Source organism: Culex pipiens, chromosome 3 (genome assembly GCF_016801865.2).
Source record: "Culex pipiens pallens isolate TS chromosome 3, TS_CPP_V2, whole genome shotgun sequence".
NCBI lineage: Eukaryota > Metazoa > Arthropoda > Insecta > Diptera > Culicidae > Culex > Culex pipiens.
Window position 1 is genome coordinate 111,717,633 of NC_068939.1, and position 21,579 is coordinate 111,739,211.

At 36.3% G+C, this 21,579-nt stretch overlaps 2 protein-coding genes across 8 annotated transcripts in view; one reads left to right on the plus strand and one right to left on the minus strand.

The window, feature by feature from the left end:
- The window catches only part of LOC120425934 (flotillin-2), a 367,849-nt gene that overhangs the window by 147,900 nt on the left and 198,370 nt on the right, over positions 1-21,579 (plus strand). The window lies entirely within an intron of this gene.
- LOC120425664 (glucose dehydrogenase [FAD, quinone]) overlaps positions 1-21,579 on the minus strand; it is a 148,334-nt gene that overhangs the window by 89,562 nt on the left and 37,193 nt on the right. The gene's annotated exons all lie outside the window — the stretch shown is intronic.

Sequence of the window (21,579 nt, forward strand, 5' to 3'; positions counted from 1 at the left end):
AATTCCATTCCCCAGAATGCCATTCCCCAGAAATCCATTCCCCAGAATGGTTCATTCCCCAGAATCCCATTCCCCAGAATGGTCCATTCCCCAGAAACTCATTCCCCAGAATGACCCATTCCCCAGAAAAGTTTTATTTTTATTATGAATGTACTTTATTTCAAAAAATGATCTGTTTTAAAGTGTGAAGTATTTAGATTTCGCCTTTATTGTGATAACTGCTGACAAAAGTTAAATGTTCCCTTCTTTAAAGAAAGGAAAACGCTCTTAACTTGTGATGATTGCTGACGAAAGATGAATTTTCCCTTTAAAGTTGAATTTTCCCTTCTTTAAAGAAGGGAAAACTCTCTTGCCTGTCAGTATTGCTGACAAGAGTTTAATTTTCCCTTTGAAGTTGAATTTTCCCTTCTTTAAAGAAGGGAAAACTCTCGTGACTGTCATAACTGCGGACAAAAGTTGAAATTTCCCTTTAAAGTTGAATTTCCCTTTTTTAAAGAAGAGATAACTCTCTTGACTGTCTGCCGAAAGTTTAATTTTCCCTTCTTTAAAGAAGGGAAAACACTGTTGGCTTGTGATAACTCCAGCATGCTGACAATTTTCCTTTAGCAGTTTTCCCTAGTAAAGAGAGTTTTCCCTTCTTAAAGAATAAAAAAAATAGTGTCAGCAGTTATCACAAGTCGAGAAGGCTTTATTAAACCGATTCTAATATTGAATTAATGTTTAATATCATTATGCCAATTGACCATTATGCGCCATTATGCCAAATTATGGTATGCCAAACGGCGCTATACTAAATGGCATTGTATCAAATGGGAAACATAACATGTTTTTCAAGGTCATAAATATTTCTGGGGAATGGGTCATTCTGGGGAATGGATCATTCTGGGGAATGGATCATTCTGGGGAATGGACCATTCTGGGGAGTGGGATTCTGGGGAATGGAATTCTGGGGAATGGGATTCTGGGGTATGGGATAGAACCGTGTATTATATTTTATCAAGAAAAAATCTCTTCCAGAATTCTAATTGATGTTTTTTTATACTTTCAGGTAAGCTGAATTGGAAATTACAACAGGTTTGCAAATTATTTCCTCAAATTAAAATTTGAAACGCCTGTGCTATCGCATTTGATGGATAATATACCCAAAATGCTAAGTCAAGAGAATCGTTCCTTCGAAATTTATTGAAGGCTCAGTACCATATAATAATGCTACCAACTCACACCAATCAAAACAAATGTGTTCGTTGGCCGATAAGGTTTTTTTTTCGTTCTCGAATAGTATTTGATAGAAACGGTCCGAATTTTGTTGAGACAAGCAAGTCGTATTAGTCCTTTCTATGTATGATCGGAAGGCACGCCGACGAATATATTTTAGGGCTTATGATATCGATTCGTTTTAACGGGAGAAGCCCTTCATACATTATCGTTGATCGGAAGGTACGCCGACGAAGACTTTCTGGAGAATCGCGGTCGAATTGATAATATATTTAAATCTTTAGAAAGCTATCTTTCCGCAGCCGGCTGCCTAAGATTTTTCATTTTCAACCGATAAGCAAATTGCTTATGGTCACATCACTACCACTCGTGAATCCTGACCTCATACCCGTCTACTAACCCCCTCAAAACCCTTGGGATACTTTGTCGGAGATGCATCCGATTGGGCGGTCTCTTTCACTCAAGTATCGGACTAACATTCCCATCCACTTCCCAACAACTCTACCTCTGGTCGTAACCGGCGCCGGTATTGATCAGCATTAAAGGGGGCTTTAAGAAGTAGCGAAGCCAGGAAAGATAGCACCCACCCATTTTCCACGGCTAGTGAATATGACTTCTGTAACGCAGTTAAAAGTTTAATTTTTATATTTATAATTTTTATTATATCTTTAAAATCGAAAATAGTGATTCTCTAAAAGAATTAAAGTTGAGGCATTAAAAGCTGCACAAAATGGCTTCATTAACACTCTTTAGCTCAAAATTCACGTGCGATACCACATCACGCTCCCAACCATATGATTATTATGCCGTGATTTACGATAGTTCGTGTTCTTGCGAACATCGAAGTCTTTTGTATTTTATTTTATCCTAAAAATGTCAAATTGCTTCCAAATGCGAACAGCGTTTCGTAACACTCTCATTCAGTCATAACCATCCTCGGTCGCTGGGAACTGCTCCTCTTATGACACTTTTATTTGTCCAAGCAAAATGCTCGAATTTACCAAACCAAATAAATAAAAACTTCAAACCAGAAACGCTCGACAGGACATCATCGGACCTTCGATCGCTTGCGCAACTCTCGCAATCTCAACACTAAACAGGCGATTCCGTTTGATTTGATAGACGATAGAGCCGTTCGATCACGCCGATTGCAAGCCATGATGAGAGCAGTAAACTTTCGCTGCTGCTGCCACAGGGGTTTATCGGTATCGGATGGGTTAGGATGGTGCCTGTTGTACCAGGAAAGGAAGATAGAAAAAAAACTTAACAAACAAGTGGCCAACAAAATAGAAGCCCCTGCAATTGCTTTATATTGATTGATGATGAATTCAATGGAAGGCTGATTACGGACGATTACAGATTTACTTTTTTTTTTTTTGGGCGGAAAAGATTTCTCCTGGCGCGTACGCGTAACTATCCACCGTTGAAGATGGATGCGGATGGGCCTTTTTGCGGTCATGCGTAACGCTGAGCAACACGCCACGACGAGCGCTGCAAACTTTGAACCCATCAATTAACTTGTTGTTGAGCGGTTTTTTTCTTCCTTCCACATTGCAGATTACTACGATGCTGTGATGCTCCACTTGACCTGGCTTCTTTGGTCTGACATGTCGACCAATATTTTTGAGACGAGCGTAGTCGAAAAGAATATGAGATTCTCAAAATTTGATTTGATCTTTCACATTTTTTCAAAAGATTTTTCTCAGTACACAGCAAAAAAACCGATGGCAAAATCGCATGCAAAAGCATGCACATCACCTTCGTCAAAATAAACACTTAATATTACACACTGCATGTACATTTTTTGCAAACACAAAAAAAGTTGCAACCGGCGGGATTCAAACCCAGCACCAACAGTAAGGACTGGCGCCTTATCCCACTCGGCCATTAGACCGATGGAAAGCTGTAAGGATAAACGCATATATAAGCTTGACATTTCGGTCAAGTAGGTTTCCCATACTGATGGGCTACATATTTCAGGCTGTAAAATCACATAAAATTGCATAAAATAATGCAATATTTATTTTACACCCAGGCCTTTTACACGCAGCTGGATTACAACTTTTTTAGCTGTGTAGTTTTAGATGACTCTCACCGTACTTTCCATGTGATTTCCAGCTTTCCTCAAAATTGAAGAAGAGAATTGCCATTCGAATCACTTTGTTTTACGAACGTTAGAGAAATGGCCGGGTTGTGTATGCAAAAACAAACAACAACATTTCCAACAAAAACCGGCAGTGAAAGATCTCTGCAAACTTTTCACTTTCGTTTGGGATGCTGCGTAAGCAAATTAAGCGCAAATGTTTTCGAATTGCTAATGTAACGTGGAACAGGTAATAGGTTTTAAACGAATTTGTCTGTCTAATGCATGAATGCGGCGTGTGGAATTGCGCAGGTGTTTTGAAAGTTTCGTTTTTTAATTTTTAAAAGACAGTAAACATTTCTATTAAAAAAAAGTAGCAATTTGGTTGCTGTTTTTGATCCTTCATCTTTCGTTAAGTCCTAGGAGAAAGGTGTAAAAATGTCGTGGCAGTTTTTGACAAGGGGGGATCACCAAAAAACGGTTATCAACTCTGAATTATTAACTGAACAATTTCGAAAGGTACCGTAACCCGGGAGTTATTGATAGCCGAGGTGGCAACAACTCAATGTTGAAGATTTTTTGCAAAATTAAACATGCAAATTGAATTGGACCGTTCCTTTGGCGTGGAATCAAAGCAAGAAGAGCAATTCTATACGAAATCGGTGTTTTTTTTAGAATTTTAATTTTTGTATTTTTTATTCCGGCTGTAATTTTTGTGGTACTTTCGGTATGCCCAAAGATACCCTTTTGCATCATTAGTTTGTCCAAATAATTTTCCATACAAATTTGGCAGCTGTCCATACAAGTTCATAGTTGCAGGTATGGATATGGACTACACTGAAAAAAATGATACACGGTAAAACAAAATTTGGTGATTTTTTATTTAACTTTTTGTCACTAAAACTTGATTTGCAAAAAAAAAACACTATTTTATTTTTTTATTTTTTGTTATATGTTTTAGGCCGTTGCAAATATTTTTCAATGTTTTTGGTCCCCCCCCCCCCCACTCAAAACTGGTCTGAAAAATCAGGGGGCAAAAAAAATATTTTTCCAAAAAACTTCAAAATTTCCATGCAAATAGAAGTCTAATCAACTGAAAACAATCTAAAATGCATTTTTCTGCATTATTAATCATATTTAGCATGTTTGGGCTTGTTTAAAAATGTTTTGAATTTTATAAAATTCCAATGTACAACGCGCACCGCAAAAAAAATATTTTTCGCAAAAAATAAAATTTTCGTCAATACTTAGATATTTTGGAAAATAATGATTTTTTTTTTTTTTTTTTTTTTTTTAATTTATATTTATTTTGATTTTCTCTTCCATGTACATTCATTCAGTTAAAATATTATTGAGTGTCCAATCACAATCGATGACTTTTCACCTCAATTTTAAATACAAGCAACTTTCATTTATTCATGAAATATTGTAGCTTTCGCTATTCAGTGATTTCAAATGTAGGAGGTCCTACATGTACAACAGGGAAAAGGGATACCTTAAAACTAACTTATAAACTATATAAAGAGCGGATCAATGCAGCTGAAGACTGCAATGATTTTTGTCGAAATGCATCAATTATCTTATTGGACATAACATCCAAAGTGTCAACTTCGGCTAATTGATGAAGTTCACTGGTGCTGAACCAGGGAGGAAGTTTCAGAATCATTTTCAGAATTTTGTTCTGAATCCTCTGAAGTTTTTTCTTCCTGGTTAAGCAACAGCTTGTCCAGATCGGCACAGCATAAAGCATGGCAGGTCTGAAAATTTGTTTATAAATTAACAGTTTATTCTTGAGACAAAGTCTAGAATTCCTGTTTATAAGTGGATACAAACATTTAATATATTTGTTACATTTAACCTGGATACTTTCAATGTGATCCTTGTAAGTAAGGTTTTTGTCAAAAGCAAGTCCAAGATATTTCACTTTATCCTCCCACTTTAAATTTACCTCATTCATCTTTATAATGTGATGACTTTTTGGTTTAAGAAAATCAGCCCTTGGTTTGTGAGGGAAAATAATAAGTTGAGTTTTTGCAGCATTTGGAGTAATTTTCCATTCTTTCAAATAAGAATTGAAAATATCCAAGCTTTTTTGTAATCTTCTTGTGATGACACGAAGGCTTCTACCTTTGGCGGAGATGCTTGTATCATCAGCAAAAAGTGATTTCTGACATCCTGGGGGCAAATCAGGCAAGTCAGAAGTAAAAATATTGTATAAAATTGGACCCAAAATGCTTCCTTGAGGGACGCCAGCACGTACAGGTAGTTGATCAGATTTGCTATTCTGATAACATACCTGCAGAGTACGATCCGTCAAATAATTTTGAATAATTTTCACGATATAAATCGGAAAATTAAACCTTTTTAATTTCGCAATCAAACCTTTATGCCAAACACTGTCAAATGCTTTTTCTATGTCTAGAAGAGCAGCGCCAGTAGAATAGCCCTCAGATTTGTTGCTTCGAATCAAATTTGAAACTCTCAACAACTGATGAGTAGTTGAATGCCCAAGGCGAAATCCAAACTGCTCATCAGCGAAAATTGAATTTTCATTAATGTGCGTCATCATTCTATTAAGAATTATTCTTTCGAATAATTTACTAATAGATGAAAGCAAACTAATGGGCCGATAGCTTGAGGCTTCAGCAGGATTTTTATCCGGTTTCAAAATCGGAACTACTTTGGCATTTTTCCAACTACTGGGAAAGTATGCCAAATCAAAACATTTGTTGCAAATTTTGACCAAGCTACTTAAAGTTGCTTCAGGTAATTTTTTAATTAAAATGTAAAAGATGCCATCCTCACCAGGGGCTTTCATATTTTTAAATTTTTTGATAATAGATTTTATTTCATTCAGATCCGTATTAAAAACTTCATCTGATGAAAATTCTTGATCAACAATATTCTGAAATTCTATTGAAATTTGATCTTCAATAGGACTCAAAACATTTAAGTTGAAATTATGAGCACTCTCAAACTGCTGAGCAAGTTTTTGAGCTTTCTCACCATTAGTTAATAGAATATTATCACCATCTTTTAAAGAAGGGATTGGTTTTTGAGGTTTCTTAAGAACCTTTGAAAGTTTCCAAAAAGGTTTGGAATAAGGTTTAATTTGTTCGACATCTCTTGCGAACTTTTCATTTCGCAGGAGAGTGAATCTGTGGTCAATAACCTTTTGCAAATCTTTTTGAATTCGCTTCAGTGCAGGATCACGAGAACGTTGATACTGTCTTCGGCGAACATTTTTCAGACGAATCAGAAGCTGAAGATCGTCATCAATAATGGGAGAATCAAATTTGACTTGGACTTTAGGAATAGCAATATTCCTAGCATCCAAAATTGCATTAGTTAAAGATTCCAAGGCTGAATCAATATCAGCTTTGGTTTCTAAAACAAAATCATGATTTAAATTGTTCTCAATATGATGCTGATACCTGTCCCAATTAGCTTTGTGGTAATTAAACACAGAACTATTGGGTCTGGTAACTGCTTCATGAGAAAGTGAAAAAGTTACTGGAAGATGATCAGAATCAAAATCAGCATGAGTCACTAAAGGACCACAATACTGACTTTGATTTGTCAAAACCAAATCAATTGTTGATGGATTTCTAACAGAAGAAAAGCAAGTTGGCCCATTCGGGTATAAAACCGAATAAAGACCAGAAGTGCAATCTCTGAATAGAATTTTACCATTGGAATTTACTTTTGAATTATTCCAAGATTGGTGTTTGGCATTAAAATCACCGATGATCAAAAATCGAGATCTATGCCGAGTAAGTTTATTCAAATCCCCTTTGAAATAATTTTTATTTTCCCCAGTGCATTGGAAAGGCAAATATGCAGCTGCAATCATAATTTTCCCAAAAGAAGTTTCAAGTTCAATGCCCAAACTTTCAATAACTTTTAACTTAAAGTCACGTAACGTACTATAAGTCATACTACGGTGGATAACTATTGCAACTCCACCGCCATTTCGATTCATTCTGTTATTGGTTATAACTTTATAATCTGGATCACTTTTCAAATAAGTGCCAGTTTTTAAAAATGTTTCGGTTATAACAGCAACATGCACGTTATGAACTCGTAAAAAGTTGAAAAATTCATTTTCTTTCGCTTTTAAAGAGCGAGCATTAAAATTCATAATATTGATGGAATTACTTAGATCCATGATTAAACTTCAGGGTAAGAACAACATCATTCGCAAATTTTAATCCAATCTGGATTGCTTCCATCATGGATGTAGCATTACTCATTGTTTGAATCAAACCAAACAGTGAGTTTTGCAAAAAAGTCATTTTTTCAAACGTAACATCGCCGAGATCAGAAGATCCCAAAGCGTTGCCAGCAGAAACATTTTCAAATGAAATTTGAGGTACCTGCCCAATTTCAGGAATATTGGTAGAGGATTTAAAATTCGTGGATGAACCCGAACCCGAAACGACGTTGGCATAAGAAATACCATTAGTGTTACCTAACTTTTCCACGGTAGGGGTATTTCTAGCATTGTTCGAGTGAGACAGCACGAACGTTTGATTTAAAGATGCAGGTACAACCTGACTTTGAGAAAATTTCGGTTTGGATTTCGGCTGATGCTTAGCACGAGAATCCAAAACCTTTTTTCTGATGGGGCAATCCCAGAAATTTGATTTGTGATTTCCACCACAATTTGCACATTTAAATTGGGTGACTTCTTTCACGGGACAATTGTCCTTGTCGTGAGAAGAATCCCCGCAAACCATGCATTTTGGAACCATGGCGCAATGATCAGTACCGTGACCGAATGCCTGGCAACGCCGGCACTGGGTCAGATTCTGGCCATTACCGCCATGTTTCTTAAAATGCTCCCACTTTACCCGTACATGGAACAAAAACTGAACTTTGTCCAAAAGTTTCAAATTGTTGATTTCATTTCTGTTGAAATGAATCAGATAAAATTGTGAAGTCAAACCAAAGCGAGAAATATTCCCGTTTGATTTTTTCTTCATTGGTATTACTTGGGATGGGGCAAAGCCAAGCAACACCTTAAGTTCGTTTTTGATCTCATCCACCGACAAGTCGTTGGAGAGACCTTTCAGGACCGCCTTGAATGGACGAGCATTCTTGGTCTCATACGTGTAGAAATTGTGTTTGTGGTTTTTCAAATAACCAACAAAAGTTTGGTGATCTTGTAAAGATTCCGTCAACAAGCGACATTCTCCTCTTCGACCAAGCTGGAACGAAACCTTCAAATTACAAGTTTCCTTGCAATTCTTCAGTTGCGTTCGAAAGCTGGCCAAATCGGAGACGGAAGTCACTACAATTGGCGGAGCCTTTACTCGTTTCTCGACGGCAGTAGGCTCAGTACGAGGAGAAGGATCCTTGTCAACAGTTTCGGATAAAACACCGAAACCGTTTGCCAATGGAATTGGAGGATTGACCTCACTTTCAGAATCAGAATCAGACCTCAGAAGAGGCTGTTTTCTTTTTCTGTTTCCGTTAGCCGATTTAGCGTTCAAACGCTTCACCGACGTAACGACCAAATCTTCAGAAGATTTGCGTTTACCTTTGTTTTGACGCATTTTGCAATCAAAGTTCTCTTAAAAAGATGGCTTCGTTTGTAAAATACAACAAAATTTCAGGTGGGGTTAGTCTTGAAAAGACTGTTTAGAATTTTGGAAAATAACTCAGGTAGTCTTTAAAAAGACTGTGAATTTTGTTTGAAATAACTCTGAGCTTAGGTAGTAAAAAATACCGCAGCTCTAGTGTCCGTTCACCTCGAAGGTTCGCAAGACACTGGGGATGGAAAATAATGATGGCAAAACAACTGGACAGGTGTATAATGCAATTTAAAACACTTTTTTCATTAAAATGTTGAAACCATGGCTCGCATCCCCCCCCCCCCCGCACCCCCTCAACTTTGGTCAGAGTCGAGGGACATAAACTTCAAAAAATATTTGCAACGGCCTTAGGCGACATCAAATGCCAACTTTCAGAAATTTTCAGGTTGTGCAAAAAATCTTTGACCGAGTTATGAGTTTTTTTAACCAATACTACGGGTCCCCCACAGACCGTTATTATGAAAAAAAAAATTCTACCCAAACCAATGATTGGACATGGTTCCTGGGACCATTCTGCACCTCTGGGCCGAGTTTCAAAATATTTGCCGGCAGAAATTTTGAATAATGTCAGTTTTAGTGTTTTGAGTAGAAATTAAGGGGAAATCGCATGTAAAATGCCAAGGAAACGTTCAAAGCTTCGATGTTTTAACTCTAAAACGTTACTGGTCATGGTTTTAAGTTGTTCTTACAGGTAGCAGAATGATATGAAACGATTTACCGGACTGACTTAGCCGGATTAAGCCTAAGTTATGTGACTTAAGTATATAACTAACAAGTTTATACAAACATACAATATCTAATAAAAAATCCTACATTAGGCTATTTCAAGTCAAGGAAAGCTAGATTGCACAAAACTAATATAAAATGGGGTGACTTTGAGCCAGACTTTATGATTGGATAATAGCTATACAGCTTAACTACATGCTCAATAGGCTTGAATTGTAAGGTTTAATCGTTGCAAATATTGTTCTTAGTTTTATTGCACTCTCCCAATATTTCCAAAAATGCCATAAAAGTTAGAGAATAATGAAAAACTAAAAAAAAAGATTAAGCTTTAGTGTTATTAGCCTTATTGTTTAAACCCGTCAAGAGTTTTAGGACACAAACTAGAACTACAACTACTGATATACACAAGGATATACAAAACATACATTGTCCATCGTATGCAAGTATTTGTAAGTCCAATTACCTACACGTATTTGACTATACTATTTTCAAATTTTAATAAGATATGCCAAGCTTGTTAAAAGAGTGGATGAGTGATTGTGTTTTCAAGTTGGCAGGAATAAAATTTGTTTTGCTAAATATATTATTAGCTAACTTATTTTCTGATCAATAAATTTCAATGAATTCTAACGATGGTCAAACTTTATCAACAACACTTTATTCAATTATAGGATACAATATTTTATTATGATAAACATGTTTAAAATTCATAATTGGTTGGAAAAAAATTTGCGCATGATTTTCAAATTTGTCACTTCAGGGTGATTTTAAATTAACAGGCCTTATTTAAATCGAATTAACTGATTTGCGTAGCAAAATCATCAAATTGTTTATGTGTGAACATAAATAGACCAAACTAATACATCTACAAAATTTGTATATATAAATTAACATCAAATTCAAGTTTATCAAAGCAATCTTTAGTCGTTTGTTGGTACAAAGTCACCCGTTGGCTCAAAGTCACCCCATTTTATATTAGTTTTGTGCAATCTAGCTTTCCTTGACTTAAAATAGCCTAATGTAGGAATTTTTATTAGATATTTATGTATAAACTTGTTAGTTATATACTTAAATCACTTAACTTAGGCTTAATCCGGCTAAGTCAGTCCGGTAAATCGTTTTATATCATTCTGCTACCTGTAAGAACAACTTAAAACCATGACCAGTAACGTTTTAGAGTTAAAACATTGAAGCTTTGAACTTTTCCTTGGCATTTTACATGCGATTTCCCCTTAATTTCTACTCAAATTTCTAGTGAAATTTTGATAAAGTGCAACGTTTTCAAGTTATAGCCATTTTTAGGTAACTTTTTTGAAAATAGTCGCAGTTTTTCATTTTTGCCTTCCTCACCTTACTGAGGAAAGGCTATAAAATCACTCGGAAAATGAACTTTTTAATTAGACCTCCTAGACCTACCTTCATTTGTACATATCGATTCAGAATCACCAGCTGAGCAAATGTCTGTGTGTTTGGCTGTATGAGACATGTGTACCAAATCAATGTCACTGGAATATCTCGTCACAGGCTCAACCGATTTTGGCCAGAATGGTTTTAATCGATCCGTCTTAACGTCCCCTAAGTTGCTATTTAAATTCATACAGTTTTATCATGTATTTAAAAAGTTATGTTAAAAAAACTGTTTCATATTACATTAAAATTATATGGTAAAAAGGGTGGTTTTTTCATGAAACCCTCACATGTTATATATTTTTAGAAAGCATATGAGAAGACCTTTTAGGTGGAGTAAGAATTTTCAAGATCTGACTTACCTATCTTAAATTACAAGCAGTTTAAAAAATGGTCTGAATTTACATAACCTCAACTGGTCGGGTCTGATCGCCACGAAAAAGCCGTGTAGAGGGATGCCATTTTCCTCAAAGGCCGTGTCTGTATAATCTTGACAAGAAGTCTTTAGGTAGTCTGTTTTTTTACTCATAACATATTTTTATTAGGACCTCTTAGGTGCTGCGAACGTTAGGAGAAATCCATAAACATGTGGACACTTTAGGGGGGTTGGAATCACTATAAATGAGAGGAAGGCACCAACCACCTAAAGGTGGATTAAGGACCAAAAAAAAATCAGAAACACTTTTTTCGAATATTTTTATTTTTTTTAAATGAGTGCCCATGTTTGCCCACTGTTGAAAAAAAAATTAGAAAAGCTGAGAAAATTCTCTACATTTTGCTTTTTTGAACTTTGTTGATACGACGCTTAGTCGCTGAGATATTGCCATGCAAAGGTTTTAAAACAGGAAAATTGATGTTTTCTAAGTCTCACCAAAACAACCCACTATTTTCTAATTTCGATATCCCAGCAACTAATGGTCCGATTTACAATGTTAAAATATGAAACATTCGTGAAATTTTCCGATTTTTTCGAAAACAATATTTTCAAAATTTTAAAATCAAGACTTACATTTCAAATGGGCCAAAAAATCAATATTACGCCCTCTTAAAAATAGTGTTTTTTTGCAAATCAAGTTTTAGTGACAAAAAGTTAAATAAAAAATAACAAAAATTGTGTTTACCATGTATCATATTTTTTCAGTGTAGTCCTTATCCATACCTACAACTTTGCCCAAGACACCAAATCGATCAAAAAACTCTTTCAAAAGATTTTTGAATTTTCCTACATCATTTTTGTATGGAAAGCTGCCAAATTTGTATGGAAAATTATATAGACAAACTAATGATGCAAAATGGCTTCTTTGGGCATACCGACGGCACCAAAAAAGTTTCAGTCGGATTAAAAAATACAAAAAAAATCGAATGACCGAAATCTGAGAGAACTGCTTAGAAGCAGTTGTCGATTAAATTTTATAAGATTTAATAGTTTGCTATAATTACGAAATTTCACAAAACAGAGTTAAGGTGTATTCACATTATACCGCATCCGAAGCCGCAGCCGCATCCGCACAAAATTTGACAGTACGGACGCACAGTGCGGACGCGATTTCTCCAATGCATTTCAAATGTTCCCATTTACACTGTTCCGCATCCGTATCCGCAGTACGGATCCGTATACATTAGAGTTACCCACTAGCTCGATTTCTTCGGTAAAAATAAGAATCTGTGCCAATTTGAGCAACATTGGTAGAGGTTTTTATGGGTCGCTGTTGATGATTGAAGTTTGTATGAGAAAAATCGCAAAAATGTATGGGGAAAATATCGCTCCAGGATTTTGGCAGCAGGTGGCGCAGGTCCCGCTCAAAAAGGTCCAAATGTAAGATACTTATGACCGAGCCACGTAGCTCAGTGGGAACGCTTCCGCCTCGTAAGCGGTAGATCCCGGCTCGGACCAACACAACTGGGGTGTTCTTTTCCTATTTATACTTACTAAGATATTGTAGAAGGTTCAATTCCAACTTTGTTCAAATTTGTCGAATGGTGCAAAACGCTCGAAATTGTTACCAATGGATAAGATTTCTAGATGCTCGACAAATATATTTCCAAATTTGCTGTACCACTTTTGAAGCGCATCGAATTCTTTCACGCCAAAAATCAAGTGTGCACATCGAAAGGTTCCAAAAAAAGAAAAAAGGTTTCTCTCGCGCACGATAATTTGTGCAACGTTTTATCCTCGGTCGATCAAGTGGATGCTGATGCTGAAGTAATGGCTTTAGCCTGGTTTATTGTGGCCAAATCTGTAATCGTTCAACCTGGCCTGGGTACCTACTGAGCGCAATTCATCGCCGTCGCGAGCATGAAATGTAGCAAACTAAGTAATTTGTACTCTGCGATGCGCCAAAAAGCGCGAATGAATTGCGCCTCGTGAGCTCGAATCTTTTTAATTGTACGTCATTAAGTTATGTTGCCATTTAGGCCTGCGGGAAGCAGGCTACAAATTGGGGCTAAAATGTGTGGTTTGCTTTTTTTTTTTTTTTGGGTGTTGGATTGTTTCCGTACATTACAAATGGTACGAAGTTAATTGATAATTTATGATCATTAAGAAGATTTAAGGGATTTCTGAATATGAAACTCTGAATTTTTGAAGATTTTAAGAACACTGCATCGTCGAATTTGGGTGAAATCAGCCAAATCTCTGCGAAAGCAAATGTATCGCAACGGCAACCAAATCGATTACGTGCTGCAATTCGTCGATGTTTAGTTTTTTCGTGGATCTTGCCACCCGAATCGCAATTTTCGCGCGCGCTTCATCGAGGGCACATTTAATTATGATATTTGTTCTGCGTGTTTATGGGGCAATTTAGTTTAGGCGGCCAATAGTGCACACTAGTTTGTACGCAGGTTGAAAGGTGGGTTGAATGGGGGGAATATGAAGCAGCTTTGAACAATGGCTTCACCTTTTAGTAGCAATTTGTGGTGTTAATAGGTTGCTTTCTTATACTTTGTTGTCGAGTTTGATGTGGGAATCTCTCGTACTAGGTGAAGTATTCGCGTTGATGCTTCACAAGTTCAGTGTCGAGGTCTTGACAGCCACTTGGATTGTGTGTAAAAAAGCTATTTCCCGCTCCATTTGATGTTAATTGAATCATAACTTGCTCACACGAAGAAATGGAGTCAAGACCAAGAGTTTTCCATTTGTTAGACTTGAATGGGTTTATCGTTTAGCGTTCAGCGACGTGCCTTTCTCATGCACAAATCTGCAAACCTGCAACCAACCATCTTAACCTTTCAAGCTTCCGTGCACTTCTGTCAAGTGCATTCAATAAACTTTAAAGATCATAATTATGCAACGTGTATTAGCTTTCAACGCGTGAGCAAAGTGTTTTGCAGACCGAGTGCTGTCGATGAGATGGTACGTTAGCTGGCATGGGTTAGGAACAGGAAAAAAGTGTTGCTCAACCGTCGAGTAGATTGGATTACACATGCTCAGAAGAAGTGCATTACAAGCCCCACCACTCGACGAAGAGTGTCGTTGATTGCTTTGGACAGATTGCAAGCTATCCGTCATCAAAAGGTGGCTTAAGTAAAGTTTCAATTTCCTAACGATTTACATCGCAATTGACCTTGAGTTGTTGACTACCTCAAGCTTCGTTGATATTGTTTGAGCCTCTAATCGTATGAGAACAATTATGTTACAAGTAATGCCACGAACGCGGTCAGTTGGTTGCTGAACTGTCGAAATGCAACGAATTGCAAACCACTCGAACAAAAACAAAGCCAGTAGAAGCAAATGGCGGCATGTACCTATACGAGGCGCGATGTCGGCGAAACGGCCGAAAACTCCAACGCAATCAAACAGCAGCAGCGGCGGCTTCGGTCACGTTGATGCTCCTGTTCAACGATCCGAAGAGGCAAGATGAAACTGTTTTGTTAGCGCCTGCCTGCCTTTATCGCGCGGATTGTTTGCACACACAGACACCTAAAGTCTACAAACACACATTCACGTCGTATGTGAGTTTTTGGGGTACCCGACATAATGCAACTGTTGGTCTTTTTGACGCATTACGTCACAGATGTGTTAATGGACACATCTCCATTTCTCTTGATACTTGGGACTTGAACGAAAACATTGTCCAGAATGAGTGATGTTTTGCAATTTGGCCAAGCGAGATGAGCGGCCCAGATTGCCATAATGCCGCTCTTTTGCGCGGTTCTCCGTCGTTTTTAATCAAAAATAACAGATAAGCACCTACGAAGTGCAACTTGCAGATTTCGGTCATCGCACTCAGCGCAGCTCGAAAAGTAGGTTCGCATAGCAAATAAATCCACCGCTCAACTCAACCCACTTTAAAGTACCATTCGATTGAAATTTTTCGCACAATAAAAAACCAAACTACAGATGCTTAACATCGAGCAACACTGTCGTCGTGTGACATAACTGTACGCCACTGTACAGAAACATTGAACTTGGGCAAAGAAAGACAGCAGGCAAGCGAAACCCACCCACGGGGTTGAATTAAGGAAATGCAATCTCACCTGCAAGCGGGTGGTGCATGGTCTTTGGTTGTGCAACGCAGGATTGCGTTATTTGTTAACGATTCGAACCGTTTTCAAGCGTTCCCCCTGTGTGCACACACCGCTTCCTTTCTTTATGTTTATTGGCGAATTTTTTATTGCTTCGATTGTCTATTTCACACGCTGAGTTTGTATTGTTTTGTAGTTTAAGAAAAACTGTTTTGATTTAAATTCAAATAACAATTCAATGTTTTATCTTAAGTCAAGGTATCGAGGTCCTAATCTAATCTTATCCAACTTTTATTAGAGAAAGTTTTTTTTCGTTCGTTTTTTATTCGGGCATTTCTGGGAAATCTCGTAAATCCTTTTTTTTTCTAATGCTAGGGGAAAAATTTTCGCTACTTTACACAACCATTTTCAAGAAATTAATAAAATGGTTTGACATTTTAAAAATATACCTAGGTATTTAGGAAGAAAAATCATCTCATTGACACATAATAATTTTTCCGATCAAGCCTCGAAACAACTCTCAAATTTGAAAGCAACTTTTTTATACATTCAGCATATTGCTCCCGAATTTTATGAACCTTTAAGGGATTCTTAATGAAACTGAAAACACCTGTGCTATAAAATCATTTGCTTTGTTTTTTTTTCAAATGATAAATATTTTATCAAATGAAAAAATCACTGCTTTCTTAGTGCAAAATTGCAAAATTTATTTTAAGTTGCTTTAGACTTAAAAAAGTGCAGTTACCATCTAGATAAACTTTACCAAACTTTTTCAAAATTACAGCCAGATGGATAAATTTCAGCCAGGTCTGTTTAGTTTTGAAAAATGGTTGCTTAAATTTTACATTGAACTGAACCATCGTGTTCTTGAATTTTTTCTTAATTTTGGTAAATGTTTTTCATTTAATTCATAGTATTTAAATTTAAACTAAATTTTACTTGAAAAAAAACATTATCGTGCTCAGCACTAGCAGGGAAGTAAGGAATTGCTCTGCTAGGACACCAACTTTTTAATGTTATTAACCATTCAATACCCAAATTGTATATCAATTTTTTCCCTTGTTCAAGAGGTAGAGGAATTTGTAGATCGAAGCCCGCCAAGAGGCAGGATTGGATTGTAGAAGGTTATAAACTCAATTTTTTTTTTAAATTGAAAAAACGAAGTTGACTTTATAGCTGTTGGCCATCATTGCTAGTACCAACCACTAGTGTCTACCTTTTTATCTACAAGGACTTCGCCGCCCTGGGCTCCTAAGTGTATGAAAGTATGGCACGGAGCGACGGCGCCGAATACCCATATTTACACAAAGAATTTAAGAGCGCCCGCCGCGGGATTCGAACCGGCGACCTCTGGATTGTGAGTCCAGTGCGCGGTCCGATTGATCCACAAAGGCGGGACATTTTTTTTTAAATTGAGGGTTTTCCTTAATTTTCGCGAAAAAGTTAAAAAATATGGGTGTTGCTAAAAAGAATGAGGTGGATTTGGATAAAAAAAATTAAATTCTTGCTTGAGGCTCAATTCGAAGGGAAGCATGAAGTTTGGGGTCCCCAGAAACACGTGCACCATGAATTTTTCAAAAATATTTAGACAGGGTCGAATGGTTTTTCTCCAAAGTTTGTATGGAGAATTAGTGCTGTTCGCTACTCCCACATATTGCATGCAATTTTTGCTTGTATGCAACAGCGACGAACCGCCCTAATTCTCCATACAAACTTTGGAGAAAAACCATTCGGCCCTGTCTAAATATTTTTTGAAAAATTGAAGGTGAACGTGTTTCTGGGGATCCCAAACTTCAAGCTTCCCCTCGAGTTGTGCATACGCAGTAGGGCGACAAGAAAAAAATAAAATTTTGGAAAATCGTAAGAGATACCCCCCGGCTCGATTCTTAAGGTAAAAATAAGTAAGTGTGCCAATTTTGAGCAAAATCGGTTAAGGGTCGCTTTTTATCGTTGAAGTTTGTACGGAAAAAATCGAAAAAAATGAATGGGGAAAAGCAAAAATTTCAAAATTTGCCAAAAGGTGGCGTTAAACGTGTCGTATGCGTATCATTGTCAAGTGTAAAACTGTTATCTAAAATTTTATGATAAACAACTTTATCGAAGACTGCAAAACGATCCGAGTTAATCCTGAAGCGTTATTAACGATTTAAAGAAGACGTTTTTATATGAAAAGATTTTTTTCACCAACTTCAACGATAAAAAGCGACCCTTAACCGTTAATCGATTTCACTCAAAAAATTTCCAGTTGCTTATTTTTGCCTAAGGAATCGAATCAAGGGGTATCCCTGATGTCACCCTAATGCGCAGTTATATTTGTCAATTTTTGTAGGTCAGTGTTACCAACAAGTCTTAAAAGCTCTAAACATCTAAACCTAAGAAAACATTTTTTCATTAAGAAAAATCTGCATTAATTGTTTCGAAAATGAAGAATTGAAGAAAAAAAATCTGCCCGAATTGTTTTTTCATATCAGTTTTTTTTTTTTGCATTATTAAATATTATATATAGAAACGACTGCTGAATCAACTTTTCCAGAGAGCGCTTCGCTATAAAAGCTCTGGCGTGGAGAGGCAGACGCTTTCGCTGGCCAAAGCTTAAAGTCGCGCAAGACGCTGCGTTACTGACTTACCTTCAGCTTTGCTATAATATCGATACCCGCGGAGCTTTATAATGCACGGTGGGCTGCCAAACTGATTTTTTTTATATAAAATAGCAGGTTGAAATGATTCGTGTCTTAACTAAAATTGTGTGTGAATGTTGCTTAGTTGTAGCTTGACAGAGATTTTCACGCTACAATGATAGAAATTTAAAGGAATTCAATATAGACTTTTGTGATACACTGATGAAACTAACTGATATTAAGATTTAAAATTAATGGTCTGGATAGGGGTGATACAAACTTTTCATCGTCCATAACAAGGCTGTACTCAACCAGAATCCCAAATATGAGCTCGAATGGACGAAAACTCGAGCATCTCAAGCCAAGTACATTTCCATACGATGTTGTATGGGGAAAGTAACTTTTTAAGCTTTGGTAATTTTAGAGCATATTAGCCATTTTGACGTTGAATAACTTTTTCGACAGTTATTTTGTAACTTTTTCCTTCAGTAGATTTACTCGATTCTTTAAGCATCCGCAAACTCTGTTCCCAACTTTGAATTAATCAACTGTTTAAAAGTAGTCCACTTCTCAGCTTAGGATAGTAACTTCACACAAGTAATGCTTAAACAACGAACTAAAAGAAATCAAATGAAATTAAATGACGTTGAATAACGCCCTACTCGAATGTACAGTAGGGTGCTTAGAATATGGGACTTTTTTCTCAAAACCTCGCTCCACAAGCTGAATATTGTTCCTTGACCTATTTTAGGACTCTGAACCAAATATGAGCAAAATCGGTCATCATTTACCCATTGATACTCGGAGGTGAAGTTTGTATGGGAAAAATTGAAATAATGTATGGAAAACCCAAGTTTCTTACGGTTTGGTCTGCACGGTGCGCTACTTCCATCCAAATATTCTCAAAAGTGAGATTCTTATTGAAAATTTAATGCTCTACAACTTTGTAGAACTTACCAAAGCTGTGAAACTCGATCCAGAAAAGTTATTAGCGATTTAAAAAAGTCATTTTTGTATGAAAAACAATTTTTTCACCAACTTTAGGCTCGGGTATCATCCAATTTCACTCAAAATTTACACAGATGCTTAAAATAACCCATAAAACCGTTTTCCGCTTGTGGAGCAGGGGGTCATTTTTTCTGGGCTAATGTACATTATAGAGTGAATGTAGATTGTAAAAAAAGTAAATCTTTCCCTGTTCCTGAGGGAAACATTCGTGAAAAGTACCGGGGCCGGAATTTACAAAGCGGATTCAGTGACAGTTTATTAATCAACTTAATTTTAACATGTTAAGGTTAATGTTAACATTCCATAGGTTGTCTTCCTAAGGTGTCTTGATAAGGTCCAGTTTGTGACGAGGGGTAGTGCCTTCCCTTTACTAAGCAATCGAATCCAGAAGGGAAAAGATCACCAGTTGTGTTGGTCCGAGCCGGGTTTTGAACCCCGATCTACCGCTTACGAGGCGGAAGCGTTACCACTGGGCTACGTGGCTCGGTCGAATGTAGATTGTGCACGGAGAAATGTCAGCTCCCAAATTCGTGAACAAGCGTTCATGAAATTCGTGACCACAAACAAATTGTTCAAATTGCATGGTATTTTTCTTTTATTTTTTTACTACTTCTCGCCTAGAGAAAATTCGAGATTTTTGCATTTTACATAGAATAGACCAAAATGTATCAATTTTGCAATGGCTAACAGTTGTTGTTGTAGAAAAAAAATCATGATAATATTACATTTGTTAATAAGTACATCTTTTTTCAGAAAATTGTGTTTAGAGGGTGACGAGCGGGAATTCCCGGGAAAAATTTCCCGGGAAATCGACCATTTTTGGACTTCTCGATTCCCGGGAAATTCGGTCGAGACTCCCGGGAAATTTTAAACTTATAAATTTTGAAGCAAAATTATATTAACTAATCAAGAATTATTTGAAAAATTCAAAATTGTTTTGTAACATTGGGTGTTTAATGTTCGATGTTCAAATTCAAATAAACCAATGCTTCTCTAATCTTCCTATTCATATTATTTTTTTTTTTTTTTTAATTTTAACTTGTCAAAAATTCCAATAACTATAATCTAGAGAAGCCAAAAAAATGTGGACCCCAAAATTTACCTTAAAACATACTCTGCAGTTACACCCCAGAAATGAAATTTAATGTTTTTTTTTTATAAATCCAGAGTGTTTATAGGACGTTATGAAAAAAACTCTAGAAATATTATTTTTAATTTATTATTTCTAAGAGGTAAAAGCTTTTTCAAGATAAGTTCAAATTCCATATCTTCTTTCGAGCATAGCAATTCAATTTTTTTTTAATTCTAAGTACCTAAGTTAATTTTCAAGGTAATTTCTTTTTTTTATGTCAAAGCGATGTCAATTTATGTTTCACGTCAACCTCAATATTACATTATATTTTGGAAAAAAAAACTCTGGAGCGGTAATCTTTGTAAAGTTAAGGTTCGCCAATTGTGAATACTCCGGTTTTCCTGATAACTGTAAATATATCTTCAATTTAAATTTACAGTTGACCTTAAAAAGGATGAAAAAAAGTTTAAATTGTTATTTTGAGTCGTTATTTATCATATTGCAAAAATCTCGATACTGGGAAATTATATATTAGCTATGTTTTTACTTCACAAAAATTTAATAATAAGAAGTTCATGGAACAAGTTTGTGCAACATTTGAAAAGTCACTCATTGCGAATTATGATTGGTAAACATTTTAAAACAATTATAGTAAACTATATAGTTCCTCAAAATTATGAGGATACTTAATTTAACGAATAAATAATGAATTTAATACTTTTCTTTTTAAATTTTGCCACTATTGGCATAGTAAAAAAAACTCCCGGGTCCCGGGAATTCCCGGGAAATGGCCAAATTCAACTCTCGATTCCCGGGAAATTGAAAATCTCGAGAATCGTCACCCTCTAATTGTGTTTATTTATCGCTGATGTAATGCCACTTTTTCAATCTAAACAGAGGTAAAATAACATTATAAAAGAGGTAATATTCAACCTTGTAATATTACACCTTCAACAATTACACACTTTTTTCTCTGATGTTCGTTCATTTATTACTGGCAGCTTCAACTTTCTTGGTCATTCGCTGCCCTGACTAGTCTAACAGATAATACTATACTTATACTACAAAACACAGTGCAGGTTGAATCGGGTTGAAAATGGTCTTGTCATTGAGATATTTCGTATTGAAGTAAACAATGAGTGGTGCTCTGGGCGTCAAAGGATCAAAGTTTGGACTCCATAGAAGTCAAAGTTGCATTCAATACGTACAAGAAGTGAAGCGCACGATTGCTCCGTACACACATTAGGGAACACCCATTTGACCCTTTCCAATTTATTTTGGAAAAATCGAATTGCAAAAAAAAATGTTGGTCAAGTCAAGAGGAACGAAAGAGGAAAATATGCTTTGCCTTAGCTTTTGAATGTTGGATATTTTACAGTTTGATTAGGG